The following is a 27,535-nucleotide window of genomic DNA, read 5'->3' as shown; positions in this document are numbered from 1 at the left end:
AACGACTGTAACTGTCAGCATAAGGATTTTGACAAAACCTGTAAGTACTTATAGATCTGGACTCGTTGCCAGCAGAAAGGCAAAAATGAAGTGAAGCATATTTTAAGGGAAGAATAAATAAGATATATTTTGAATAGGGTTCTCACACAAACACAAAAGACAGCAGGAACTGATGTGAAATAGTTTCTAAATTTACCACATCACAACCTTCTGCTTTTTGAATACCTACAACAGGAATGAAAACCAGCACAATAATCCAGATCTATATTTAAAGCAACAGCTCGTTTGTGTGGTATGTAAGACAATATTTCATTCACTTTTAAGCACTTAGCATTAAGGGGAAAAAATCAAGAAATTGGTTTATTTAGGCAACATCCAGAGAGTGATCCAATGGGAGAGCATCAGTGTTACACAGAAGGAGAAAATAAGTCTATTTCTGGAGCCACCAATCAACTTTCCTCACCATGGTTACAGGCTGTGTTTCATAACTTTCCAGAATCACAGATGATTCAAAATGACCTTGGTAATAATTTAGACCAAATCTCATGTTTTATACATGGGGGAAACTAAAGCTTAGAGAGGTGGGGCAGATTGTCTGACACCACAGACCTTTAGTGACACATCACAACCAGAACTCAAGTCTCCTCACTCCTAAGGAAAACTGTGAAATCACTTACTGCTGTAGTCTGAATGTCTGAATTCCCCCAAAATTTGTATGTTGAAATCTTAACCCCCAAGGTGATGGAATTAAGAGGTCAGACCTTTGGAAAGTGACTGGATCATGAGAACATGATTGGGGTTAGTGCCCTTATAAAACAGATGTCAGAGAGCCTGCGACTCCCTTCCACCATGTGAGGTCACAGGGATCAGGTGCCATCTGGAAACCAGGAAGTAGGTCCTCACCAGAGACCAATCTTCCCATACCTTGATGTTGGGTTTTCCAGCCTTAAAAACAGTGAGAAATAAATTTCTATTGTATATAAACCACACAGTTTGTGGTGCTTTGTTGTAGCAGCACAAACAGACTAAGATACTAACCTCAGGAAAAAAGGTACACTTTAATTTCTGTCTGGCTTTTATTGATTTGTAAACTATTTGAAATTGTTTCAGCAGTTAAAATCTCTATATGTTTCCACATGGTTGAGGAAAACCTTTCAAAACTACATTTTTATACTCATAACTTCAGTGCAACTTGAAAATATAGATGTGTTCAATATGAAAATATTAATGTGCTCAATACTGACTCAGATGCTTCTTAGGATTGTAACTGTTTCCTACTAGGCAAGAAGGCCTAAGTGAAAAAGAACAGATAAACTCCATGCACTGTGCAGGGCTCTATGAAGTGTGTTATCCTAGATATTTAATATTTATGTATATTCTTTGGTCTTTTTAACTTTCTTCCATTTTCATGTACATATGTATGTATATATGGAAAGATCTTATTAACTTGGATATTTGATAAGGGTATATCAGAATAGAAATTAAAGCAATACAGTTTTTATGTCATATTTTACTAAGTAGAATTCATCTTGAACCTCAAACAGCAGGTGTAGATTCTCAATACTTTACAGAGAAATCTTATATTCATTTATCTAGCATATATTATTATGTGTGTCTACTGTGTGCCAGGCACCATGTTATAAACTGGGATTTCAAAACATCACCTCCCTGCCTTCGCTGAGTGCACTGTCTAGCGGAGATAGGTATGAACAAATACCTTTCATGGCATGGAAAAATGGGGATAAAACGGAGGGAGATGACCAAGAATCATGAAGGTCAAGAGAGGATGTCTGGAAAAAGGAGAAAATTATCAATCAGGGTCATAAAAGAAGATTTTGCCAGGCAAAGAAGAGAAGGAATGTGTTTCAGATGGAGGCCATAGCAATTATGCAGAAGCAGAGATGAGAAGTGGAATGTCTTAGTCAGGCCCTGGCAGAATGCAAGACTCCACCTTCTCCACACCTGTATTCCTGCAGCCACATGCTAGCTAACCTCATTTTAAATCCATAATCACCTATCTCAGTAGACCTTAAATGCTGCCTAGCAATCAAACTTCATTTCCCTAGTGCAATACTCTCCCTTTCTCCCAAACCACTCTGTATGCCTCTTTACCTTTCTCTTCAAGCCTCCAATATTTCTTTCCTGATCCTTCATCTCAGCTAAGAAATGAATAAACTGCTCTCTAGGGAAATGACAAGTGATAAGGGTGGAAAAAAGCTTGGGTAGGTCAGCAGGATCCAAATGACACTCTGTAGATTTGGACTTTTTTTCTCAGACAAGCAGGAGCCAAAGACCTACTACCTCCACAAGAGAGGACTCTGGCAGAAGATTCCTAAGGGGCAAGAAGGGAGGTAGCGAGGGTCAGTGAGGAAATGAACGTGAATGAGAATCCAAATGAAGGCAGTGGCCATGAAGTAGACAAGATAACGTTAAGGAAATAAAATCAAAGTCTACTTTATAATGAAATAGTGGGTACATAAGTGAGAAGATTGCAATTTCTTAGCAGGAAAATTATATTTAATTTTAATCCACTGGTTTTAAAGTTTGTTTCTAAGAAATTGCAATTAGCATAATTTTAATATAAATAAAATTGTATTTTCTGCTTCTAGGGTCTTTCTTGTAATAATAATAAAACAATTAACATTTGAACTGACCTAAAGGCCTATGATTTATAGCCAATAGAATCATTCATCTGCCCTTAGCATTGAAAGATCTTAGGAATAACAACAGTTCTTTCATCAAGATGTTAAGTCACTCAGTTTTTAGGACAAGTAACTGTATATAAAATACTCTAATTTTTTTTCTAAATAATTGGCAAAGGAAAAATAAATACTAGAATTCTGGCTACACAGAACTTTTTCAGGTACATATGTTTATAGGTAAACATATACATACAGATAGTAAGAAGTAAATATATAGACTTCTCTGAAGAAAACATGAAGCATTGAAGTTGTGTATATAACATACTTTCCCCAGGATCTCTTACTGAAAGGATGTAGAAAACAGAAGGACTCTGTGAATCAAGAGATACCAACTTTGCATTCATTTATCACTTCAAATCTCCTTCCTATATCAAGTGATAGCTGCAGGGTTTTTTAACGAAAAGACGATTTTTTTGTTCTTAGGTGTGCTTCTCTGATAGCAACCTCTACTTCACCTCTGGGAATCTAGTAGTGAAGAGGAATCCCTCCTCTATGGACTGTATCTACAAAGCAGGTGCATTCACATCATAAAAGCTCAGTAAGGTGCCTGTCAGATCACTACAAAATCTGCACATGAAGATCTTTATCTATCACAGCAAAAGTGTGCAGAACTTGTAACAGTGGTTCCCAAACCGATTTGCACATTAGTGTCAAATCTTATATATCTATCTTATATATGTATATGTCATGCCTTGGCCCCATCCTAGACCAGTTAAATCAGAATCACTACAGATAGGTCCCAGATACCAGTATTTTTTAAAAGTCCCCAGATAATTCTAATATGAAACCAGGGTTGAGAACCACTAGCCAGAAGCTTCTCTAATGTGGTCTGCAGACCAGTTGCATCTCCTGGGAGACTTAGAAATGCGGCATCTCAGACCCCACCTGAGACTAACTGAACCAGAATCTGCAATGTAATGCCATTCCCAGTAATTCTGTGCACATTCAAGTATGAGAATCACTGGCCTAGCGATTCTCACTGGTCTTGCATTGAGTGGGCAAGTTCTAAATAATACTCATTACATGAAGTAAACCCTCACTTTGAAGATCACACTTTGATCCAGCAGTATAAATATATATAAATGTAAAGCAGTCCCCCAGAAACCACCTGGGACAGCTCCCTATACATGGAAAGAATGTTAGAGGCAAGTCCTATCAATATATGGAGCAGGGCATTGGCTTGATGTGAAACAGTTACTAGTACATCCCTAGTTGAATCTAGGGAGGCAGGGAATGGAACTGGTGAAAGGTACAAAAGAAACTTTGTAACTTGACATTTTAAACATTTTAATTTGTTATATATATATTTATACATATAAATATATATATATATATAAAATGTTTTTCCCTGAGGTCTAAAATATTTATTTCATCTACACAATAAACATTTCTTTTAGATATACAAAATTTCTTTCATTGAAAGTTCAACGCAGCAAGACTTCTAACCTTGTGAAATCATGCAGTTTTTATATTCCTTCATCTCTTGCTTGCTAATCACCCTTCTAAGAATTCTCGCCATAGACAACTAGTGAGCTATGAAAACTGCTGGTGATCCCAGTTGCAACCTGGCAATGCTGCTAACTGGTGAATGAATGCCTGGTGGACCACGGCTGTGAGAGTCGGAGCAAAATCCAGGTGCGATCAAATAACTTGAGGGCAACCTGAGTGTACAGCTGATTTAGCCCAAGAGGTAACATTAAAAGTAAAGGAATAACAAAATGGTTTTAAGTTAAAATTTGCTTGAACTTGAGCTCTAAAATTACTCCACAGGAAATTCAAGATAAGGTCATCAATGTAACTACTGTCTGCAAAACATAAAGAAATAAATTTTGAAGCAGGGAGTGGCCAAGATGGCTGACTAGAAGCAGCTAGGGTGTGTGGCTGTCAAAGACAGGAATGAAAGGGGCAAATAAATACAGCACCTTCAACTGAAACATCCAGGTGCCTGCACTGGGACTAATCAAGGAAACAACCTGACCCACAGACAACAGAGAAAAGCAAGACAAAATGATGGCCCACCTGGGAGCCACACGGAGTCAAGGGAATCTGCCCTGCCCAGGGAAGCAGTGAGTGAATGTGTGACCCAAGGAAACCACGCTTGCCCCACCAATATTTGCAACCCTCGGGTTAGGAGAACCCCTCATGAAACCACACCACTAGGGCCTTCAGTCCGACACACAGAAATACCTGTGTGTCCAGAACTATCTGGAGTCTTGGCAGAGCAGCCACTCAGGCACACACAGAAACCCAGCAGCTTTACATAATCCAGCTCCGGGTTTCCTGGCAAAAGTAACTACAACTTAGGCAAAGAGGCAGGTTAGACCTCCATACTTACCCCTAGCAAAGAGGCTGAATCCAGGGTGCTCGGCAGTGATGGTCAGCGGGCCCCACTTACACAGCACCTCACAGGATGACACTGGCTTGGAATTCCAGACAGGCAGGACAACAGTGTTGCATAGAGCTGTGACATAGTTCCTGGGGAAGGGGGTGGCTGCCATTTTTGCTGTTCCAGCTTTGGGCTTTGGAGAGTCCAAACCCACGGGGGCAGATGGGATCCCCCAGCGCAGCACAGCTGCTCTACCAAAACATGGCCAGACTGCTTCTTTAAGCGAATCTCCGACCTATTCCTCTTCACTGGGTGGGAGCTCCCAACCCAGGCCTCCAGCCACCCCCCACTGATGTTTTCTGGCTGACAGAAATTTGAAAACCTTCGGCAAAGAGCTCCCAGAAGGAGGGGTGGGCTGCCGTCTTTGCTGTCTGGGTGACTTAGCTGTCCCAGCCTCATGCTTGGAGATCCCAAGCCAACTAGGGGCAGAGGCGGTGCCCCAGCACAGTACAGCCGTTCTAAAAAATTTGGCCAAACTGCTTCTGTAAGCAGGTCCCCTATCTTGTTCCTCCTGACTGGGTGAGATCTCACAACTGGGGTTTCCAGGTACCTCCTACCTCTGTGTTCAGGCTGGCAACAGGTCCATACCTCCCTGGGATGGGGCTCCCACAGGAAGGGGTACACTGCCATCTTTGTTGCTTTGCAGCCTTCACTGGTGATACCTCCAGGTACTGAAAAGTCCAAGGCCACTAGGGACTGGAGCAGACCCCTAGCAAACCACAGCAGCACTACAGAAAAGTAGCCAGATTTAAAAAAGAAAAAAACAAAACAAAACAAAGGTCAGCAACCTCAAAAACTGAAGGTAGATAAGCCCACAAAGACGAGAAAGAATCAACACAAGAACACTGAAAACTCAAAAAGCCAGAGTGTCCTCTTTCCTCCAAATGACTGTGTCACCTCTCCAGCAAGGGTTCAGAACTGGGCTGAGGACAACATGGCTGAAATGACAGAAGTAGAATTCAGAATACAGATAAAAGCAAACTGTCTGAGCTAAAGGAGTACATTAAAACCCAAGCAAAGAATCTAAAAATCATGCTAAAATATTGCAGGAGCTGACAGACAAAACAGCCAGTAAAGAGTACTGTAACCAACCTGACAGAGATGAAAAACACACTCTAAGAATTTCATAATGGATTCACAAGTATTAATACCAGAATAGACCAGGTAGAGGAATCTCAGAGCTTAAAGACTGTGTTTCTGAAATAAGACAGATGGAGAAGAATAGAGAAAAAAAGAATGAAAAGGAATGAACAAAACCTCCAAGAAATATGGAATTATGTAAAGAGACTGAATCTACCACTGACTGGTGTACCTGAAAGAGATGGGGAGAATGGAACCAATTTGGAAAACATAGTTTAGGATATCATCCATGAGAATGTCCCCAACCTAGCTAGACAGGCCAACCTTCAAATTTAGGAAATGCAGAGAATCCCAGTAAGATACTCCATAAGAAGGACATCCCCAAGACACATAATCATCAGATTCTCCAAGGTCAAAATGAAAGAAAACATGTTAAAGGCCGCGAGAAAGAAAGGCCAGGTCACTTTCAAAGGGAAGACAATCAGATTAATAAAGGACCTATCAGCAGAAATCCCACAAGCCAGAAGAGATTGGGGGCCAATATTCAACATTCTCAAAGAAAAGAAATTCCAACCCAGAATTTCACATCCAGTCAAACTAAGCTTCAAGTAAAGGAGAAATAGATTCTTTCAGACAAGCGAATGCTAAGGGAATTCATTACCACCAGACCTGCCTTACAAGACTCCTGATGGACACACTAAATATGGAAAAGAAAGACTATTACCAGCCACTACAAAAATACACTGAAGTACACAGACCAGTGACACAATAAAGCAACCACATAAACATGTCTGCAAAATAATCAGCTAACATCATGATGACAGGATCAGATCCACACATATCAATACTAACCTTAAATGTAAATGGGCTAAGTGACCCAATTAAAAGACAGAATGGCAAGCTGGAAAAAGAGTCAAAATCCATTGATGTGCTGTATTCAAGAGACCTACTTCACACACAAAGACACATATAGACTCAAAATAAAAGGATGGAGGAAAATCTATCAAGCAAGTGGAACGCAGAAAAAAAAAGAAAAAAAAAAAAGGAAAGGTTGCAATCCTAGTTTCTGCCAAAACAGACTTTAAACCAACAAAGATTACAAAAGACAAAGGGTATTACATAATGGTAAAGGGTTTGAGTCAACAAGATCTAACTATTCTAATATGTATGTACCCAACACAGGAGCATCCAGATTCATAAAGCAAGTTCTTAGAGACCCTCAAAGAAACTTAAGACTCCCACACAATAATAGTGGGAGATTTTAACACCCCACTGACAATGTTAGACAGATCATTGAGACAGAAAATTAACAAAGATATTCAGGACCTGAACTCAGCACTGGATCAAATATATACGCAACACTGGATCACAGAATATACATTCTTCTCATTGCCACAAAGCATGTACTCTTAAAATTGATCACATCATTGGAAGTAAAACACTCTTCAGCAAAAGCAAAAGAACTGAAATAGTAACAGTCTCTTGGACCACACAGCACAATCAAATTAGAACTCAAGACTAAGAAATTCACTCAAAACCATACAATTGTATGGAAATTGAATAACCTGTTCCTGAATGACTTGGGAGTAAATAATAAAATTAAGGCAGAAATCAAGAAGTTATTTGAAACTAATGACAGCAAAGACACAACGTACCAGAGTCTCAAATAATGATATTAAGGCAGAAATCAAGTTCTTTGAAACTAATGAAAGCAAAGATACAATGTAACAGAGTCTCCAGGACACCGCTAAGGCAGTGTTAAGAGGGAAATTTATAGCACTAAATGCCCATATCAAAAAGGTAGAAAGATCTCAAGTTAACAACTTAACATCACAAGTAAAAGAACTGAAGAACCAAGAGCAAACAAATCCCAAAGCTAGCAGAAGACAAGAAATAACAAAAATCAGAGCTGAACTGAAGGAGACTGTGACATGAAAAACCATTGAAAAGATCAATGAATCCAGGAGCTTGCTTTTGAAAAAAATAATAAAATATATAGACAACTAGCTAAACTAATAAGAAAAGAGAAGATTCAAACACACACAATCAGATATAAGGGGAGCATTACCGCTGACCTCACAGAAATACAAACAACCATCAGAGACTATTATAAACACATCTATCCTTATAAACTAGAAAATCTACAAGAAATGGACAAATTCCTGGACACATACAACCTCTGAATACTGAACTAGGAAGAAACTGAATCCCTGAGCAAACCAATAACGAGTTCTGAAATTGTACAAAGAAGAGCTGTGACCATCCCTATGAGAACTATTCCAAAAAATTGAAAAGGTCAAACACACACAGTCAGAAATGATAAGGAGGACATTACCACTGACCTCACAGAAATATAAACAACCATCAGAGAATATTATAAACACCTCTATGCTTATAAACCAGAAAATTTTGAAGAAATTGATAAATTCCTGGACACATACACCCTCCAAAGACTGAACTAGGAAGAAACTGAATCCCTGAACAGACCAATAATGAGTTCTGAAATTGTACAAAGAATAGCTGCTACCATTCCTACTGGAAATATTCCAAAAAACTGAAAAGGAGGGACTTCTCCCTAATTCATTCTATGAGGCCAGCATCATTCTGCTACCAAAACCCAGCAGAAAAACAACAGAAAAGGAATTCAGGCCAATATCCTTCATGAACATTGACACAAAAATCCTCAACAAAATATTGGCAAACCAAATCCAGCAGCACATCAAAAAGCTTATCTATCACCATCAAGTGGGCTTCATCCCCGGGATGCAAGGTTGGTTCAACATACACAAATCAATAAGTGTGATTCATCACATAAACAGAACTAAACACAAACTAAAGACAAAAACCACGATTATCTCAATAGATGCAGAAAAAGCTTTCAATAAAATTCAACATCCATTCATGTTTAAAACTCTCAATAAACCAGGTATTGAAGGAACATACCTCAAAATAATAAAAGCCATATATGACAAACCCACAGCCAACATCATACGGAATGAGCAAAAGATGAAAGCATTCCCCTTGAAAACCAGCACAAGACAAGGATGCCGTCTTGCTACTCCTATTCAACATAGTATTCAAAGTTCTGGCGTGGTGGCTCACACCTGTAATCCCAGCACTTTGGGAGGCCAAGGTGGGCGTATCATGAGGTCAGGAGATCAAGACCATCCTGGCTAACACGGATAAACCCCATCTCTACTAAAAATACAAAAAGTTGGTCAGGCGTGGTGGTGGGCACCTGTAGTCCCAGCTACTTGGGAGGCTGAGGCAGGAGAATGGCATGAACCTGGGAGGTGGAGCTTGCAGTGAACCAAGATTGTGCCACTGCACTCCAGCCTGGGTGACAGAGTGAGACTCTGTCTCAAAAAAAAAAATAAAAAATAAAAAATAAAATAAAATAAATCTGGCCAGGGCAATTAGGCAAGAGAAAGAAATAAAATGCCTTCAAATAGGAAAAGAGGAAGTCAAACTACCCTTGTTTTTAGATGATAGACTGCTATATCTAGAAAACTCCACTGTTTCAGCCCCAAAGCTTCTCAAACTGACAAATAACTTCAGCAAATCTCAGAATACAAAATCAATATGCAAAAATCACTAGCCTAAAATCAAATTCCTATATACCAACAAAGGTCAGGCCAAGAGCCAAATCACAAATGAACTCCCATGCACAACTGCCACAAAAATAATAAAATAGCTAAAAATACAGCTAACTAGGGAGGTAAAAGATCTCTACAAGGAGAACTACAAACCACTGCTCAAAAAAATCAGAGATGATACAAACTGAAAAACATTCCATGGTCATAGATAGGAAGAATCAATACTGTAAAAATGGCCATACTGCCCAAAGCAATTTATAGATTCAAGGCTATTCCCATTAAACTACCATTGACATTCTTCACAGAACTAGAAGAAACTATTTTAAAATTGATATGGAACCAAAGAAGAGCCTGAATAGCCAAGGCAATCCTAAGCAAAAAGAACAAAGCAGGAGGCATCATGCTACCCAACTTCAAACCATACTACAGGGCTATGGTAACCAAAACAGCATGGTACCGGTATAAGAACAGACACATAGACCAATGGAACATAACAGAGAACACAGAAATAAGACTACACACCTACAACTATCCAATCTTTGACAAACCTGACAAAAATAAGCAATAGGGAAAGGATTCCCTATTCAATAAATGGTGCTGTGATAACTGGCTAACCATATGCAGAAGATTGAAACTGGACCCCTTCCTTACACCATATACAAAAATTAACTCAAGATGGATTAAAGACTTAAATGTAAAACAAAAAACTACAAAAACCCTGGAAGACAACCTATCATTCAGGGCATAGACATGGGCAAAGATTTCATAATGAAGACACCAAAAGTAACTGCAACAAAAGCAAAAGTTGACAAGTGGGATCTAATTAAAGAGCATCTGTAGAGCAAAAGAAACTACCAGCAGAATAAACAGACAACCTACAGAATGGGAGAAAAATTTTGCAAACTACCCATCTGACAAAGGTCTAATATCCAGCATCTATAAGGAACTTAAACAAATTTACGAGAAACAAATGCTCCATTAAAAAGTGGGCAAAGCACATGAACAAATTTCAAAACAAGACACACATGCTGCCAATAATGTAATGAAAAAAAGCTCAACATCACTGATCATTAAAGAAATGCAAATCAAAAACACAATGTGATACCATCTCATACCAGTCAGAATGGCTGTTAAAAAGTAAAAAAAATAATAGGTGCTGGTGAGGTTGTGGAGAAAAAGAAACATTATATAGTGTTGGTAGGGGTGTAAATTATTTCAGCCACCATGGAAAACAGTGTGGCAATTCCTCAAAGACCTAAAGATAGAAATATCATTCAACCCAGCAATCCCATCACTGGGTATATACCCAAAGGAATATAAATAGTTCTACAAAAAAGACACATGCATGCATATGTTATTGCAGCACTATTCACAATAACAAAGACATGGAATCAAACTAAATGCCCATCAATGATAGACTGGATAAACAAAATGTGGCACATACACACCATGGAATACTATGCAGTCATAAAAAAGAACAAGATCATGTCCTTTGCAAGGACATGGTTGGAGCTGGAGACCCTTATCCTTAGCAAACTAACATGGGAACAGAATACCAAATGCCACATGTTGTCACTTACAAGTGGGAGCTAAATGATGAGAATATATGGACACACCGAGGGAAACAACACACACTGGGGCCTTTTGGAGGGTGGAGGGTAGAAGGGGAGAGAGGATCAAGAAAAACAACTAATGGGTACTAGGCTTAATTCCTGGATGGTGAAATATAATCTGTACAACAAACCCCATGACACAAGTTTCCTGATGCAACAAACCTGCACTTGTACCCCTGAAGTTAAAATAAAATTTTAAAAGACTAAATTTTTTTTAAAAAAAGAAACAAATATTGGCTCTCTGACAGCCACTCTCATTATTCATGGGCAATCTAACTCACCTCTCCCATGTCTCTCCCTTGCTTTCCTCCTATTCCTCTGACTTAAAAGAGACCACACTAGTTCAGATCTGAGGACAGAGAGGACCTGACTTGAAACTGAAGTAGTGAGAGAGGACAGGATGGGAAGAATACAAAAGATGTTTAGGAAGCAAGCAAAGACGCTTAATCTACCTGGGCTAGATGAATTAGCCCTAGCTCTTTATCAGAAGCAGCTAGCAAGCTTTTAAAAATTACTAATTCCCTAGGGCTTACCCAAAGCCAAGTAAGTCAGAATCTTGAGATAGGAGAGTCATTTGAATTTTCTCAAAGCTCCCCCAAAAGATGCTGAGACAGAGTGAGTGCTGAAATCACAGTTATGGGGTATGAATCTAACTTCCAAATAATAATGCTTCACATATTAGTTGGTGCAAAAGTAATTGCAGTTTTTGCCATTGAAAGGAATGGCTCTGGACACAAGTAAATCATTTTCCAAACTACTTATTACTATTACTTTTTTTTTTTAATTTACTATTTTTAATCAAAGTAACCCATGAAAATTATTTTTAAACTCAAAGTATACTACTAGGTTTAACATGAGAAACAGCAGGCCAGGTACAGGGGCTCACACCTGTAATCCCAGTACTTTGGGAGGTCGAGGTGGGATGACTGCCTGGCCCAGAGGTTTGAGACCAGCTTGGACAACATGGTGAAACCCTGTCTCTACAAAAATTTAAAACACTAGCCGGGTGCAGTGGATTGCATCTGTGGTTCCAGCTACTTGGGAGGCTGAGGTGGGGGTATTGCTTGAGCCTGGGAAGTCAAGGCTGCTGTGAGCTGTAATCACATCACTGCACTCCAGCCTGGGCAACAGAGCAAGACCCTGTCTCAAAAAAAAAAAAAAAAGAAAGAGAAACAGCAATACCCTGCCTCACCTCTCCAGTCACTCCCAAAGGCAAACTACTTAAAATTTTAGCTATTTCTTCTGATATTTAATTGCATATTCCTAAATGTTTAAACTGCTGTCTCGATTTATTAATTTTAGACATTTATCGATATAATTATGGCTGTCCCATTGTACACTAACTTATTTTTTTCCCATCTCATGATACTGTATAGTTATGCCAATGTTTTTTCCCAGACTACCTTGCAGTCAGGTGTGGCCAGGGTCAACATTTTGTCTGTGTCTTTTGGTACAGCTACACCAATTGTTATTAAAATACTTCCAAACTAGCTGGAAAATAGCTGCCAACCAAGCCTTTCCATTTACCAGCTTTTAAAAATCAATAATTCAACCCAAATGCTACTTCCTGGGGAACTAGAACCCCCTTCTGAAGAATATTTTACACTTGGCCAAATGTATCACATCATTTATCAGTTTTGTATTTGTTTTTGTTGAGTAATCCTTCCTCCTATTCTGATCTGGACTGGCTTCTCGATAGGCCTGCTGCTCTAATATCATCTGAGGTTTCTCTTCACCGTCATTCCAGAATTTTCTTTTGTTTTTCTCCTGTGTTTGACTACCTGTTTCCGGAATTCCATATATTACTGTTTCTTGGTTTATACCCACATTTTTATAAAACATACTGTCCATTAGCTTACTGTGAAATGATGCAGAGAATAAATTTTTGAGATCTTTCATGGCCTCAACATGTCTTTATTCTATCTCCCACTTGTCTGTCTTTGAAATTCTAGATTGAAAATCATGTCCCTCAGAATTCTGAAGGAATTCATTCATAGTCCTTAGATTCCAGTGTTGCCATTAAGAAATCTAGTGCCATTCGACCTCTAAATCTTTCTGCATGTGACCTCTTCTTTTTTTCTTTTCTTTCTTTTTTTTTTTAAGACATGGTCTCCCCCTGTTACCCAGGTTGGAGTGCAGTGGTGTGGTATGACCTCGGCTTACTGTAACCTTTGCCTCCCGGGCTTAGGCAATCCTTCTACCTCAGCTCCAAGCAGCTGAGACTACAGGCATGCACACCACGCCCAGCTAACTTTTTTGTATTTTTTGTAGAGACGGGGTTTTGCCATGTTGTCCACACTGGTCTTGAACTCCTAGACTCAAGAGATCCATTCACCTCAGCCTTCCAAAGTGCTAGGATTACAGGCATGATCCACCACACCCAGCTATGACCTGTTTGTCTTCAGGAATTTAAGATATTCTCATTTTCCTTAGTATTTTCAAATTTTACAATGATTTATTTTGTAACCTGCATATCTTTTGTGGTCTTTTTTTCATTTATTCTACTGGCTAATCTACAAATGCATGTCTTCCTGTTCTAGGAAATTTTTGCATTACTTTTTTGGTAATTTTTTCTCCCTTACCTTTCCCTGTAATCTCTTTCTGGAACTCTTATTAGTATGATATTATACCTGCTGAACCAGTCCTCTAATTCTATTTTTCCTTTCCTATTTTCCATCTTTTTGCTTTTAATTTCTATTTTATATTCTGGTACACCCAATGAAAGTTTTTGCCATTTAATTTTTAAAATCTAAGATTCATTATTCTCTGATTATTACTTTTCCACAGTCCCCATTTTTATTTTATAGAAATAATACATTCTCTCTTAACATATTAATTATATGTGTTACGGCCTTGATTATTTTCATTTCCTTTTCCTTGCATTTCTGCTTTCCCTGTGATTTTTTTGTTGTTGTTCATTTGTTTTGGGTTTTGCCTTTTTTACTGAAGGCCTTCTTCAAATGTCTCATATTCATTTACATTTAAGAACAAAGCATCAAAAAACTGACTGCAAGTTCCATGTTCACAGGGGTAGGCGGAGGAGGGAGGAGGGTTATAGGGTTGTTGAATGATGGGCTCACTGTAGAAAGAATGGGTGTTAAGCCATTTTTTTCACCGTTAGACCTCAAATGTCAGTTTCTATAAGTCCTTCTAAGGCTGCTTATTTTACCCAGAGAAGAGACCTCCAGTCCTGACTGAATTACCTATCCTAGGATAGGGCTTGGGGAAGAGTATGGAGTTTCACTGTTTAGTGAGCTGAATTTCATTAAATTCCTTTTTCAGTTGATTGTTTTACCTTTCTCCTCTTTTTTGTCTGGCATCCTAAATGCAGAACCTCTATTTTACTTTAATTTCTTCCGAAAAAACATGCCCCGTCTCTGTCAAAGACTTAATCTTGCTGTATGACATAGGAGAAGTGAAGTGAGGGTCTAGTTCCCTTACAGATTTTCCACCTATCCCTCATTTTCAGGCTTATGTCCCACTCCAAAGCCTCTAATTCCAGAAACTTAAACCGGAAACTTTCTGGAATTATAGGGGATACAGTGGCTGTTTCTTCCCAGCATCTCCTCTCAACCTCAGTTAAAGGCACTTAGGTATCAACTTCCTCCGTTATACTAAGGCAGTTGCCACAGGTCTATTTGCTTTTAATCTTCCAAAAATTTGCTGATACCTCTTCTCTACTGTTGCCTCTTCTCATATTTACCATGACTGTAATCGTGTTGCAGGAGAGACTGACAGTAAACACATGGGTTCCATCTACCAAGTTCTAATCTGAAGTCTCATTAACTAAATCTCAAAACCACAGAGACTGCCACCAAAGATGAATCCTTATCAATTTCTTTTAACAGCCATAATTTTTCTGTATTTTACAGACATGCCTGATTAGATACTTTCCCAATTATTTTAATGTTTATTACTCTTTATTTTTTAATCATTAAAAATATTCAAGAGAATCCTTCTAGATGCCACAAGACTTGTAATCTATTTTTAATCTATTAATTCATTAACTTAGTCTTAAAGCATGATAGGATTTATTACAGTAGATTATAATCAAACAAATAAAAACACTTTTTTTTTTTTGAGACAGTCTCATTCTGTTGCCTATGCTGCAGTACAGTGGCGTGATCTCAGCTCACTACAATGTCTACCTCCTGGGTTCAAGTGATTCTCATGTCTCAGCCTCCCCAGTAGCTGAGATACAGGCATGTACCACCACACCTGTCTAATTTATTTATTTTTAATAAAGACGGGGTTTCAACATGTTGGCCAGGCTGGTCTCCGCCTCCTGGCCTCAAGTGATCCATCCACCTCAGCTTCCCAAAGTGATGGGATTACAGGCATGAGCCACCATGCCCAGTCTAAAAATATAGATTTTTTTTTAATGCAGTGAAGGTTTTTCACTGACTCCTTCATGCCACTACATATCTAACCCACAGTGGCCTAAGTTGAAAGGTATTTACCTTGATAACTATCAAGTATTTTCCAAGACCTTTGCTGCCCAAAATCATCATCAACACTGGAGTCTTAGCTGTTTTACTTCTAAAGACAAGCAAAGGAAGGAAGATCAGAACTTTTAACAAATAATCAAGCATAAGGACTTTTCTCACATATGAGTATTACAATTTCTTTTACTTCTGTCCAAAGGACACAAATCTGAAGATGCTTAGTCTGAAGAATGTAATCTTTAAGGCTGAAAACCTAGCACTTGTCCTAAATACTAAATTCACAGTTTTAGAAATAAGACATAAGTTACAAGATTAACTACAGAATAGAACATTAATATTACACTTTTGATCTTGTTCCACTTGAAAGAAGTACATATTTTGGACTTGCCAAACCTTATAATTGCCTCCTGCTACGACTCATGACTTCCGTGGAAAAAAAAAAAAGCCAACCATCTAGCAGAAGAATAAAAGATGCCCATGAGGAAAAACAAATTAAATTGGTCTGTTTCTTGAGCTGGGTGGTAGTTACATGGATGTTCACTTTTTAAAATTTATTAAACTGTGTATTTACATTTCAAAAATTTTCTGTATATGTGTTATATTTTACAATACAAAAACTTTTTTTAAGGTTAAAGGAAATAAATTACGAAGGCAGAAATTTCATTTGTCATGAAACACACTGCCTTAATCTCACTTGGCCAGAATTATTATACACTATGACAGGGATAACAAGAGAAAAGTTGTCATAATTTACTTTAAAGGCCTAAACCAGTCCCCCACCAAATTTCAATAGTAATCTTCGTTGTTTTATTCAACACACTTTAAAACTTAAGTTCTTGGCCAGGCGTGGTGGCTCACACCTGTAATATCAGCACTTTGGGAGGCCGAGGTGGGCAAATCACGAGGTCAGGAGATTGAGACCATCCTGGCTAACAGGGTGAAACCCTGTCTCTACAAAAAATACAAAAAATTAGCTGGGTGTGGTGGTGGGCGCCTATAGTCCCAGCTACTCGGGAGGCTGAGGCAGGAGAATGGCGTGAACCGGAAGGCGGAGCTTGAAGTGAGCGGAGATCGCACCACTGCACTCCAGCCTGGGCGACAGTGAGACTCCATCTCAAAAATAATAATAATAATAATAATTTAGCTCTTAAACATCACAGTGTGTGTTGCATCCCATATGGTAATAGTGATAACTTACATTTGCATAACACTATTTACTTGCAAAGAGTTTTCGCATTGAATACCTCGGAGATAGACCAGATATAATTTTTTCCTACACTACAGATGAGGAAACTTATGCACTTATTATTGATTAGCAACATCACAAATAGTGACAGAATCAGGATTAATTCCAACTTCCATACATCTAATGAAGGGTTCCTTTAACATTTTATGAGGAGAAAGAACTTTCTACTTTTCAAAGTTCTGAGTTTAAAAACAGGATCTCAAAGCTGGTAGTCCCTGTCATGGCATTTGTGAGTTTCCTGACATTCCCAGTGAGGAAAGAGAAATCCACTAAATATGGCTGTGAAAACAATAAACTAAGGACCTATGCGCAAATCTTTTTCAGTCATTTAATTCACTTCTAGTTGACATAACTATGTGTCTGCTGCCACAAAGGTTAGTTTAACTTGGGTGCAAACATAAAAGTTATGAGTATTCAATAACCTATGTTCAAGGGTAACCAACACCTTTTTGCCATTGAGGAAGTGTATAAAGGAGAGATATGACCCATCCATTCCTGGCTTCTCATCCAAAACCATACTATTCCCCATAGACGTGAAGTAATTTATTTGGTTGGTGTACGACAGTCATGTGTCTACTTCTCAGTATGGTAAGGAAGTGTTCTAAGATTTTGTTCAGTGGATACTTTAATTACTTCTTCTGCCCTAGAGGGTTTTTTTTTTTTTTTTTTTTTTTTTTTTTTTCCTAGGGGGTTTTTTTTTTTTTTTTTTTTTTTTCTTTCTGAAGTAGAGTTTCATTCTGTGGCCCAGGCTGGAGTGCAGTGGCACAATCCCGGTTTACTACAATCTCCACCTCCGAGGTTTAAACGATTCTTCTGCTTCACCCTCCGGAGTAGCTGAGATTACAGGCACATGCCACCACGCCCAGCTAATTTCTGTATTTTTAATAGGGTTTCATCATGTTTGCCAGGCTGGTTTCAAACTCCTGACCTCAAGTAATCTGCCTACCTCCACCTCCCAAAGTGCTGGGATTACAGGCGTGAGCCACCGTGCCCGGCCCTATAGGGCAATATTAACTGAGATTCAGAGATCCCAGTTCTTTTGAGAGCTAGCTCTGCCACACATGTCTGTAATCCTGAGCAAATCACATATATCTAAGCATGTTTTTTTTTTTTTTTTTTTTTTTTTTTGAGACGGAGTCTCGCGCTGTGTCACCCAGGCTGGAGTGCAGTGGCGCGATCTCGGCTCACTGCAAGCTCCGCCTCCCAGGTTCAGGCCATTCTCCTGCCTCAGCCTCCGAGTAGCTGGGACTACAGGCGCCCGCCACCACGCCCGGCTAGTTTTTTGTATTTTTAGTAGAGACGGGGTTTCACCATGTTAGCCAGGATGGTCTCGATCTCCTGACCTCGTGATCCGCCCGCCTCGGCCTCCCAAAGTGCTGGGATTACAGGCTTGAGCCACCGTGCCCGGCCATATCTAAGAATGTTTAAAGAATTTTAAAGCTTCCTTATCTTTAAAATAAAGGAAAGTACCTTATCTTTAAGGTACTTTCCATCTCTACGGACTAAATGATCAGAAAGGCTTTAGGAGGTATACTCCATAGTTTTAAAGACAGACTGACACTAATATAAAATCATGTTGATACTCTGGCCTCATAGTTCCTGAAGACCAATGATCTTCTACCTCCACTGGCCTGTGTCACTTAACATCCTCAAGCTCAGCCACACTTTGAATTTTTGTCATTACTTGGAACTGATCCCTCCACAATAACCCTGAAAGTTCTTCATGCCCTTCACCACTACCTTCAGATCCTCCCTCCACATTCCAATTTTTCCCTTTCCTTCACTGTTGCTGAATCAGCCATTACACACTCATATCCCTTGCTATTCTCCCAACCCATCGACACTCTAGTGTCACTTGCCTTCCTACTCAACCAAGGGCCCATATGGAGTTGGCAGTTTCACTGATACTCACAGCATCTCTACTTCCAATTTTCTGAGCATTGCTGGAGAAAGTCATGAAATACAGGAGTGATTCATCCTATCACCAGGCTAAGGCCTTCCAGCAACTTGTCAAGCCCTCATCACCTTTGGCTCCCCACTGCGCAGACCCAAAGTTTTCCAAACCTTTTCAACTCCTCCACTTCAACTTTACGCTTCACTCCCCACTTACTTTTGGCAAATCAATAAAAAAGAATCAACCCATTTCAAATGCAGCCACCTCCCAGCCATCAACTTTCCTCCTCAGAACTCAAAATTTCCTTTTGCTTTCATCTAACTTCTTTCTTCCTCCATGCCACATCTGCATTTTGTATTCTTCTACATTCTACGGATTTGGACAAATGTATAATACCATGTATACACCGTTGTATCACAGAGTAGTTTCACTACCCTAAAAATCATCTGTGCTCTGCCTGTTCATCCCTCCTCCAACCTAACCCCTGGCAACCACTGATCTTTTTACTGTCTCTATGGTTTTGCTTGCCCAGAATGTTGTGTACTTGGAATCATACAGTATGAAGCTTTTTCAGATTGGCTTCTTTGACTTAGGAATATGCATTTAAGCTTCCTCCATGTCTTTTCATGGCTTGATAGCTATTTATTTTTAGCACTAATATTTCATTACCTGGATGTACCACAGTTTATCCTGAATGATACTGCTTCCAAGTTTTGGCAATTATGAAGAAAGCTACTATAAACATCAGTGTGCAGGTTTTTGTGTGGCCACAAGTTTTCAACTCCTTTGGGTAAATACCAAAGAACACAACTGCTGGATTGTGCAGTAAGAGTATGTTTTGTTTTGTAAGAAACCACCAAGCTGTCTTCCAAAGTAGCTGTACTGTTTGACATTCCCACTAGTAATAAATGAGACTTCCTGTTGCTCCACATCGTTGTCAGCATTTGCTGTTGTCAGAGTTCTGAATTTTGGCCATTTCAATTGTGTACAGTGGTATATACCATTGTTGTTTTGATTTGCATTTTCCTGATGACATATGATGTGCAGTATCTTTTCATATGCTTATTTGCCAACTGTGTATCTTCTGGTGAGGTATCTGTTAAGGTCTTTGGCCCATTTTTTAAATGGGTTGCATATTGCTCAGTTTTAAGAGTTCTTTGTATATTTTAGATAACAAACTTTTATTTGATATGTCTTTTGCAAATATTTTCTCCCAGTCTGTGGCTCATCTTTTTATTCTCTTGATAATGTCTTCTGCAGAGCAGAAATTTTTAAATTTTTATGAAGTCCAGCTTATCAATTCTTTCATGGCTGTGCCTATGATGTCATATCTAAAAAGTCATCACCAAACCCAAGGTCATCCAGATTTTCTCCCATGTTATCTTCTAGGGGATTTACAGTTTTACATTCAGGTCTGTGATCCATTTTGAATTAATTTTTGTAACAAGGGTGAAGTCTGTGTCTAGATTAACTTTTTTTTTTTGTTTTTGTTTTGCATATAGATGTCCAGTTGTTTCAGCCCCATTTGCTGAAAAGACTATCTTTTCTCCACTGTATTACCTTTGCCCCTTTGTCAAAGATCACTTGACTGTATTTATTTGGGTCTATTTATGGGCTCTCTATTCTGTTCCATGATCCATTTGTTTAATTTTTTGCCAGTACTACTGTCTTGATTACTATAGGTTTATAGTAAGCCTTGAGGCTAGGTACTGTCAGTCCTTCAACTTTATTCTTCTTCAATATTGTGCGATTTTAGGTCTTTAGCCTCTGCATATAAACTTTAGAGTCAGTTTGTCAATATCTACAAAGTAACTTGCTGGGATTTTGATTGAGATTACATTAAATATATGAATACAGTTGAGAAGTCCTGACAATATTGAGTCTTTCTACCCATGAACATGGAATATATTTCCACTTACTTAATTCTTCCTTATCAAAATTTGATAGTTTTCCTCACATAGATTTTATACATATATTTTTAGATGTATATCTAAGTATTCCATTTTGTCTGAGGTGCTAAGGTAAATGGGATTGTTTTTAATTTTAAATTCCACTTGTTAATTCCTGGTATATAGAAAAGTGATGAACTTTCATATATTAGCCTTGTCTCTTACAACACTGCTGTAATTGCTTATTAGTTCCAGGAGGTTTTTTTTGTTGTTGTTGAGTCTTTCAGTTTTCTACATAAACAATCATGTCATCTTCAAACAAAGGTTTATTTCTCCCTTTCCAATCAGCCTATCGTTTATTTCTTTATTTTTTGCCATATTTTCCCACAAGCAACTTCTTTATGTGCATCATGATTAGGGTAATCAATTCAATTATTCAAAAATAGGCTCTCTATTAAGATTAAAAGTGGGCATTATTATCCACTTTTATCCTGTATCCAGATATTACACTGTAATTAAACTGGTATGAACTGGCACTGCCCTGGGCAATTGCATGTATGGTTACCCTATCCTATCTCTCCTACTTGAGGAGAGCCTAGTGTATTAATTGCCCTCCTACGTCCTCCCCCGATCTGCATTCCTTTCCTCTCCACTTGCAACCACTCTACGCACAACACACAAATGTTCTCAAACCTTCCTTATGGTATTTTGTTTGTTTGTTTGTTTGTTTGTTTTGAGACGGAGTCTCTCACTGTCACCCAGGCTGGAGTCCAATGGTGCAATCTCGGCTCACTGCAACCTCAGCCTCCTGGGTTCATGTGATTCTCCTGCCTCAGCGTCCCTAGCTGGGATTACAGGCGCACACCACCACATTTGGCTAAGTTTTCGTATTTTTAGTACAGACGGGGTTTCACTATGTTGGCCAGACTGGTCTGGAACTCCTGACCTCATGATCTGCCCGCCTCAGCATCCCAAAGTGCTGGGATTACAAGTGTGAGCCACCGTGCCCGGTGGTTATTAAGAAAGTTTCATTGACACTTTTGCTTGCCTCAAGTCATTGCCTCCTCCCTACCCCCAGCCTCTGATTTTCACAGCCCAGTCACAATTTACATTTGCTTTCCCCGTTTCCTTCCTAAGTCAGCATCCTTCAGGTAACTAGCTGACTTGTCCCCAGTAATCACCACTGCCCAACTGATTCTGTTCCTTGAAGGCTATTGACAATGGTCTCACTGACAAATCTCATGCCCTTTTCCCAGCCTTCAACTCAGCCCATCCTCTACCCTATCAGTCTCCTCTGAAATTTCCTTCCTCATCTTTCTTTGCCCTATCTTGTCCTCATCCTCCTCCTGCTTCTTTCTTCTCAGCATCCTGTCTACCTCAAGCCCATGAATACTGGCGTTTACAAGGCTCTATCCTAGCCTTCTATTCTGCTCACCACACTCTGAACTGTTCTGACAGGTTCACCATCACCTCCATAAGGATGCCCCAAATCTTTCTCTATTTTTAATGGCTCTCATCCATCTGGATATTCCATAGGCACACACAAGTTAACAAATCCAAATCCAAACCAATAATCACCTCCATTAATTAGACAAATATTTATTGATTGCACACTACTTGCAGGTGCTTAACTAGTGTCCCTTCCTATTTCAATCCTTGCCAACATCAACTTAAGTGACTCAGCTTCTGTCTTTGATTTCTTCCTCAATTCCTACATCCAACTGCCAACAAGTTCTGTTTCATTTACTTCTACAGTATCTTGCCCAACTCACCTGCCTCTAACTTAGGTTCTAATTTAGGTTCTCATCACTTCTCTTCTGGAGAATATTTCAACAGCTACTTAAATGGACTACCTGTGGCTCCTACAATGAAGATTAATCTCTTAAAGCATAGTCTTGATCACATCATTCCCCCATTTAAAATATTTCTGATACTTATCTACTGCCTACTAAACAGTCTCCTTAGCCTGGCATTCAAGGTGCTTCACAATATAGTCCTAATTTCCCCTCCCCATGCAGCATTCTCTCCCATTATACTGCCTCTAGGCTCCTCAACCTCCAGTTTAACCACATTCTTCTCCAACCCTGGATATGCTCATATATTCTTACCTTCAAGTCTTAGCACAGACTGGTCTCTACATCTCTGCCGGTTGAAGTCATCTCAATTTTTTAAGGCCTTGTTCAAAATTCCCTAATTAAGTCTTACCCAATTTTTTTTTTTTCTGGCTAGAAAGTCTTTTCCTCCTCTGAATTCACAAAGTATTTTCTCTATGCCTCTCTAACAGTTCTCCCATGTAAAACAGCCTTTAGTTATCTGTCTTATGTGTGCTACGTAACTCTTAAGCCTCTTAAAGAAAGAGTATCTATGTCTAATTAACCAGTATACTCCTTATATTGCTTTATATATAAAATAAGCTGGATGAGAGGTTGAAATATTCAAATTAACTTCATATCCATCATATAGCATATAAAATAATGAAAATGTACTTATTATAAAAGTTAATTTAGACAAATTTTTAAGAAGGTCTAGAAACTAATTATTTTTGTAGTTCTTGTTGGATCAAGAATATATGAATTACCTTAAACTAAAATTGCAGAACTGTATATTTCTTTATTGGTTCCTGAAACCACAGAGCTGGACAAGATCTTAGAGATCAGTAATTCCCCTCCCCTATCCTGACCACCAATTCTCTGATTGAAAAAACTGAAACTTCTGAGGGATTAAGCTGCCCCCTTGGTCACACAAGTCTGTAGTCATAACTATAGCAGTTACCATTTATTAAGAGCCTTTTATACACCACACACATTATAAATATACATTATCTCAGTCTCACATAATCCTTCAAGGTAGATGGCATTATCCCCACTTCAGAGATAACAGAAAGCTCCAAAAAGTTAAGTAACTTGCTGTGGAAAGCTCTGCTTATTAGGGGCAGAGCTGTGTTTTAGCCCCAAATCTGACTGGCTGCGACAGAGGCAAGACCTATCAGATGTCCCGACTCTTGTCTCCTACTGTTCCTCCAGTAATTATACCAAGTAAGCGAACACGCACACTTACAAGTTTTAAGCTTTAAAAAAAACTGGAGGCATAAAGATTAAACAGTTTCATTATTGTAGAAGTTCTAAGGTTAATTCTAAGGTTATTTACTGCCAACATCTAATCCTCTTGTCAGAAAACTTCTTCAATGTGGAAAGGAGATATGTTTTCCTGCTTTTTCACTTCCTAAATATATTTTCAACTTAAAACCCATTTATCCAACTGCTTTCAATTAGCATTTGTTGAGCCCCTAGATGTTCCAGGCACATGGGAGGATACAAAGGTGAATAAGACATTATTTTTTCCTGAGAGTTCAGAAGCAAAAGGCAGACAATCAACTAACGATAGAAACCAGTCTTCTCCACCTACAGCAGCTCTGGCTAATTCAGGAACTTCCAACCACTTAAGCTCTTTATGGTACCCTGTACCTTAGGCAAGCCATCTCACCATGCCTTAGTTTCTTTAGTAAAGGGATTGATTAAAAAGGAATGAACTGCGCCAAGTAATTTCAAGGTCTCCTTTAGCTTTAAAATTCTATCGTCTCTGAGCTTACTCTTGAGATTATGCTTCTGCAAGTGATCCCAGCTACTATTATGGAAAGTGAACTGCTAGAAGCCCATTCTTCTTCAGCAGTAACTTCAGAAGTATCAAGTTCTGAAAATATTGCTACAAGACTGGGACTAATTAACATGCCTCCAAAGTTTATTTATAATATAAATTTTATCAAAGTTTATCCTCTAAAGGGATATTAAACATGACATTCAAATCCTCCTTACATTATATCACTGACTTATTATAGCTGTAATTCTTTAGAATCCATTTAAGATGTTTAAAATACAATTTTAAATAACTCCTTTTATCTACTCTTCTGTGGCATTACCGACATGAACAACAACAAATCAGAGTTAAGGCCTCTGCAGCATAAATCCTGTTTTCATTTGATTAAATTAATACTTCATATTGGATCACTTGAGCCTGGGAGGTTGAGGCTATGATTGTGCCACTGCACTCCAGCTTGGGCAACAGAGTGAGATTCTGTCTCAAACAAAAAACCTTCATATTAAGTGGTATCTATTATGAACCTTCCCAAACTGCAGCTAAACTTCAGGCTGTTTTCCAGGCAATGGGGAGGGAAGATACGGAAATATTAGTATTCCAAATGAGTGGAAACATAGGACTGTGGGATTTGACTTTGCTGATTCCATTTCAATATCCTGCACTTTTTCTTCAAGTAGCACAGACAATATTTTTAATCATCCAGAAGTTACATAGTAACATACTTTCTCTTGACAGGGCTCCACATGCTTTATCTTTCTTCTTACTAAGTGTCTTAGGATATGATGCTTAAACCCTTCTTGCTCTGTAGGTTAACATCACAGAGGAGAAAATCAATCAAAAGAAAACCAGGAGGAAAAAAGAAGAAAATTAGAACTGCATCAATTTGGTGACTTTCCCCCCTGCCGCCCCCCCCCCAAAAAAAGGGGAAAAAAAGCACTGAATGTCAACTGTCAAAAACAGTCCTACCAAGAAACCTGGAAAAGAGTTTATTCATTCACGAGTCAACAGATATTAAGTGTTTCATGTATGCCAGGCACTGTTCTAGGTGCTAGGGTTTAGCAGTGAAGCTCCCCTGCCGCAGTGGAGCTTACATTCCAATAAGAAGAGATCAGACTTAAAGAACTCCTAAACAAAGTAAGATCAGATAGCGATTTAGCGCTGTGAAGAAAATAAAACAGTACTATGGGTGGCTCCTTGCGGGGAGGGGACAGGAGATAATGAAGGCGATCAAGAGGCCCTAGCTGACTAGACGCCGTTTGAGGTGAGTCTTAAATGATGAGAAAACTTTATTCAGTCTTACTAATGTGAGGTGGGAATGAGTCAAGTTAATCTTCGAGAGTGATCACAGTGGGAAAAATTCTGTATCCATTAATGGCAAACGAGGTTCCTTTTAGGATCTGGCTTTTAAAAACCCTCAAAAAACTAGTCTTAAGGAGTCACATTTTTCTTTTAAGATCCACTTTTTAAATTTTTCTAATTACTTTAGAGCTATTTAGGTAGACGCAGTTACTAGGAGGATTCCTTCAGAGTCTGATACCTCCCTCACTTGACACCAAATACTGAATGAGACAGGACCCAGCACTGCAGCGAACCAGCGCTCCTCGACCGATTAATGTAGCCAGGTGGAATTTTGTAACTCTTTCAAGAACGCGAAACAAGCTTTGGGGATTGTGCGGAGCCTGACCCCCCAAAAGTTAGTGTGGAAGGGGGGACCCCGCTGCCCTTTCGCACTAAGTCTCCCCCACTCCTCCGGGCGTCCCTGAACCCCCCCCCGAAGTTATTGTGGACGGGGGGGACCCCGCTGTCCTTTTGCACTAAGTCTCCCCCACCCCTCCGGGCGTCATCACTGCAGAGGGGCCGCTCTCCCTGGGTCAGAGGCACACAGCGAGTACGCGCGCGTGTGTGTACCCCGCATGAATCATCGGGGCCCGGTCCGCGGGGCGATGATTCATTCACCGCCCTGGAGCTCACGGCCACACGTTCCGGGTGTACTATGACGGCCGCACACGCAGCTTCCTTAATATTAAACAAATGTTTCAAAGTACAAACGCCTGGAGTCAGAAACGTGTAGACCCAGGAGAGGTGGCGGCGAAAAAATAGCACGTTTCGGCCGCTGCTCGAGTGTTGGCGGGGAGGGAAGGGGAGCACCGGGCACGACCGTCAGTGCCCCCCAACCCCACCACCCCGGCACGCGCGCGGGCAGCGCCCGCAGGGGGCGCGGAGGGCGTACAGGTGGGTGCCGCCGGGTACTGCCTCCTGTCCCTCCCTGCCACTCGCGGAAGGCCACCGCGCCCTCCCCAACGCGCCTCTCGATCGCCCCTTTCCTCTCCGTGACATCTTATATAATAACCTGAGCTAATCAAAACGGAAGCGACGCGCGCAGCCGGGAGCAGATGCTCGCGCCCCGAGCCAGCGGCCCCCAAACTAGGCGCCCGGGCGCGCGGCTGCCGGCGGGGGAAGGGCCCGAGCGCCGACTCAGGTCGTCCCTCCTCGGCGGAGGCGCCGCTGCAACCGGTCCCCGTCAGGAAGCCGCGAGCGTCACAAACTGCGTCAGCTTCTTCAAACACATTTCATGGTCTCCCTCCAGCCAGGGAGCTGCTGCTCCCGCGGCGGGGCCGCGGCCGGGACTGGAAGGCGCCCCTCTGGGGAAGAGAAAGTTCCTCGGGGCCCTCCCCTTGCCCGCCCGGCGCCCGGCCCCGCCGCGCCTCCAGCCCCTCTCCGCGCGCCGCCAGCCCAGCCGCGCCGCCCACCGGCCCGCACCGAGGTCAGGTTAGGCAAGTTGTGACCTCGGGGCGCGAGGCGGCCCCCTCCCGCCCTCCGGGCTCGCCCGGTTCCCGGGGCCTCCCCCCGGCCCCGCGGAAAACAGCCACGCCAGAAACTTCCCTGGGCCGCGTCGGGCGGGGAAGTCGCCTGGGTCCCCGCGCATCGCCCTTACCTTGCTCTCTAGAGGCCACGATCCGGGCGGGCCGCGCGGGGCGCGTGGTGCGCGAGCGCGCGCGCGTGGGGCGGTAGGTGAGGGAGCCCGCGCCGGCGGGGGCGGGGCGGGGCAGCGGGGGTGCGAGCGGCGCGGGGCGGGGGCTGGGCCGGCCC

The 27,535-nt window shown here is 40.5% G+C and overlaps 1 protein-coding gene across 1 annotated transcript in view; it reads right to left on the bottom strand.

Annotated features, from left to right (window-relative positions):
• PCGF5 (polycomb group ring finger 5) overlaps positions 1 to 27,463 on the bottom strand; it is a 120,039-nt gene extending 92,576 nt beyond the window's left edge. Inside the window, exon 1 of the mRNA XM_025396911.1 lies at positions 27,381 to 27,463. The gene's annotated coding sequence lies outside the window, so the exon portion shown is untranslated. The remainder of the gene's footprint in view (positions 1 to 27,380) is intronic.
• Between the last annotated feature and the right edge of the window lie 72 nt (positions 27,464 to 27,535).

This window comes from Theropithecus gelada, chromosome 9 (genome assembly GCF_003255815.1).
Source record: "Theropithecus gelada isolate Dixy chromosome 9, Tgel_1.0, whole genome shotgun sequence".
NCBI classification, from domain to species: domain Eukaryota; kingdom Metazoa; phylum Chordata; class Mammalia; order Primates; family Cercopithecidae; genus Theropithecus; species Theropithecus gelada.
This window is presented reverse-complemented; position numbering and strand designations above follow the sequence as displayed.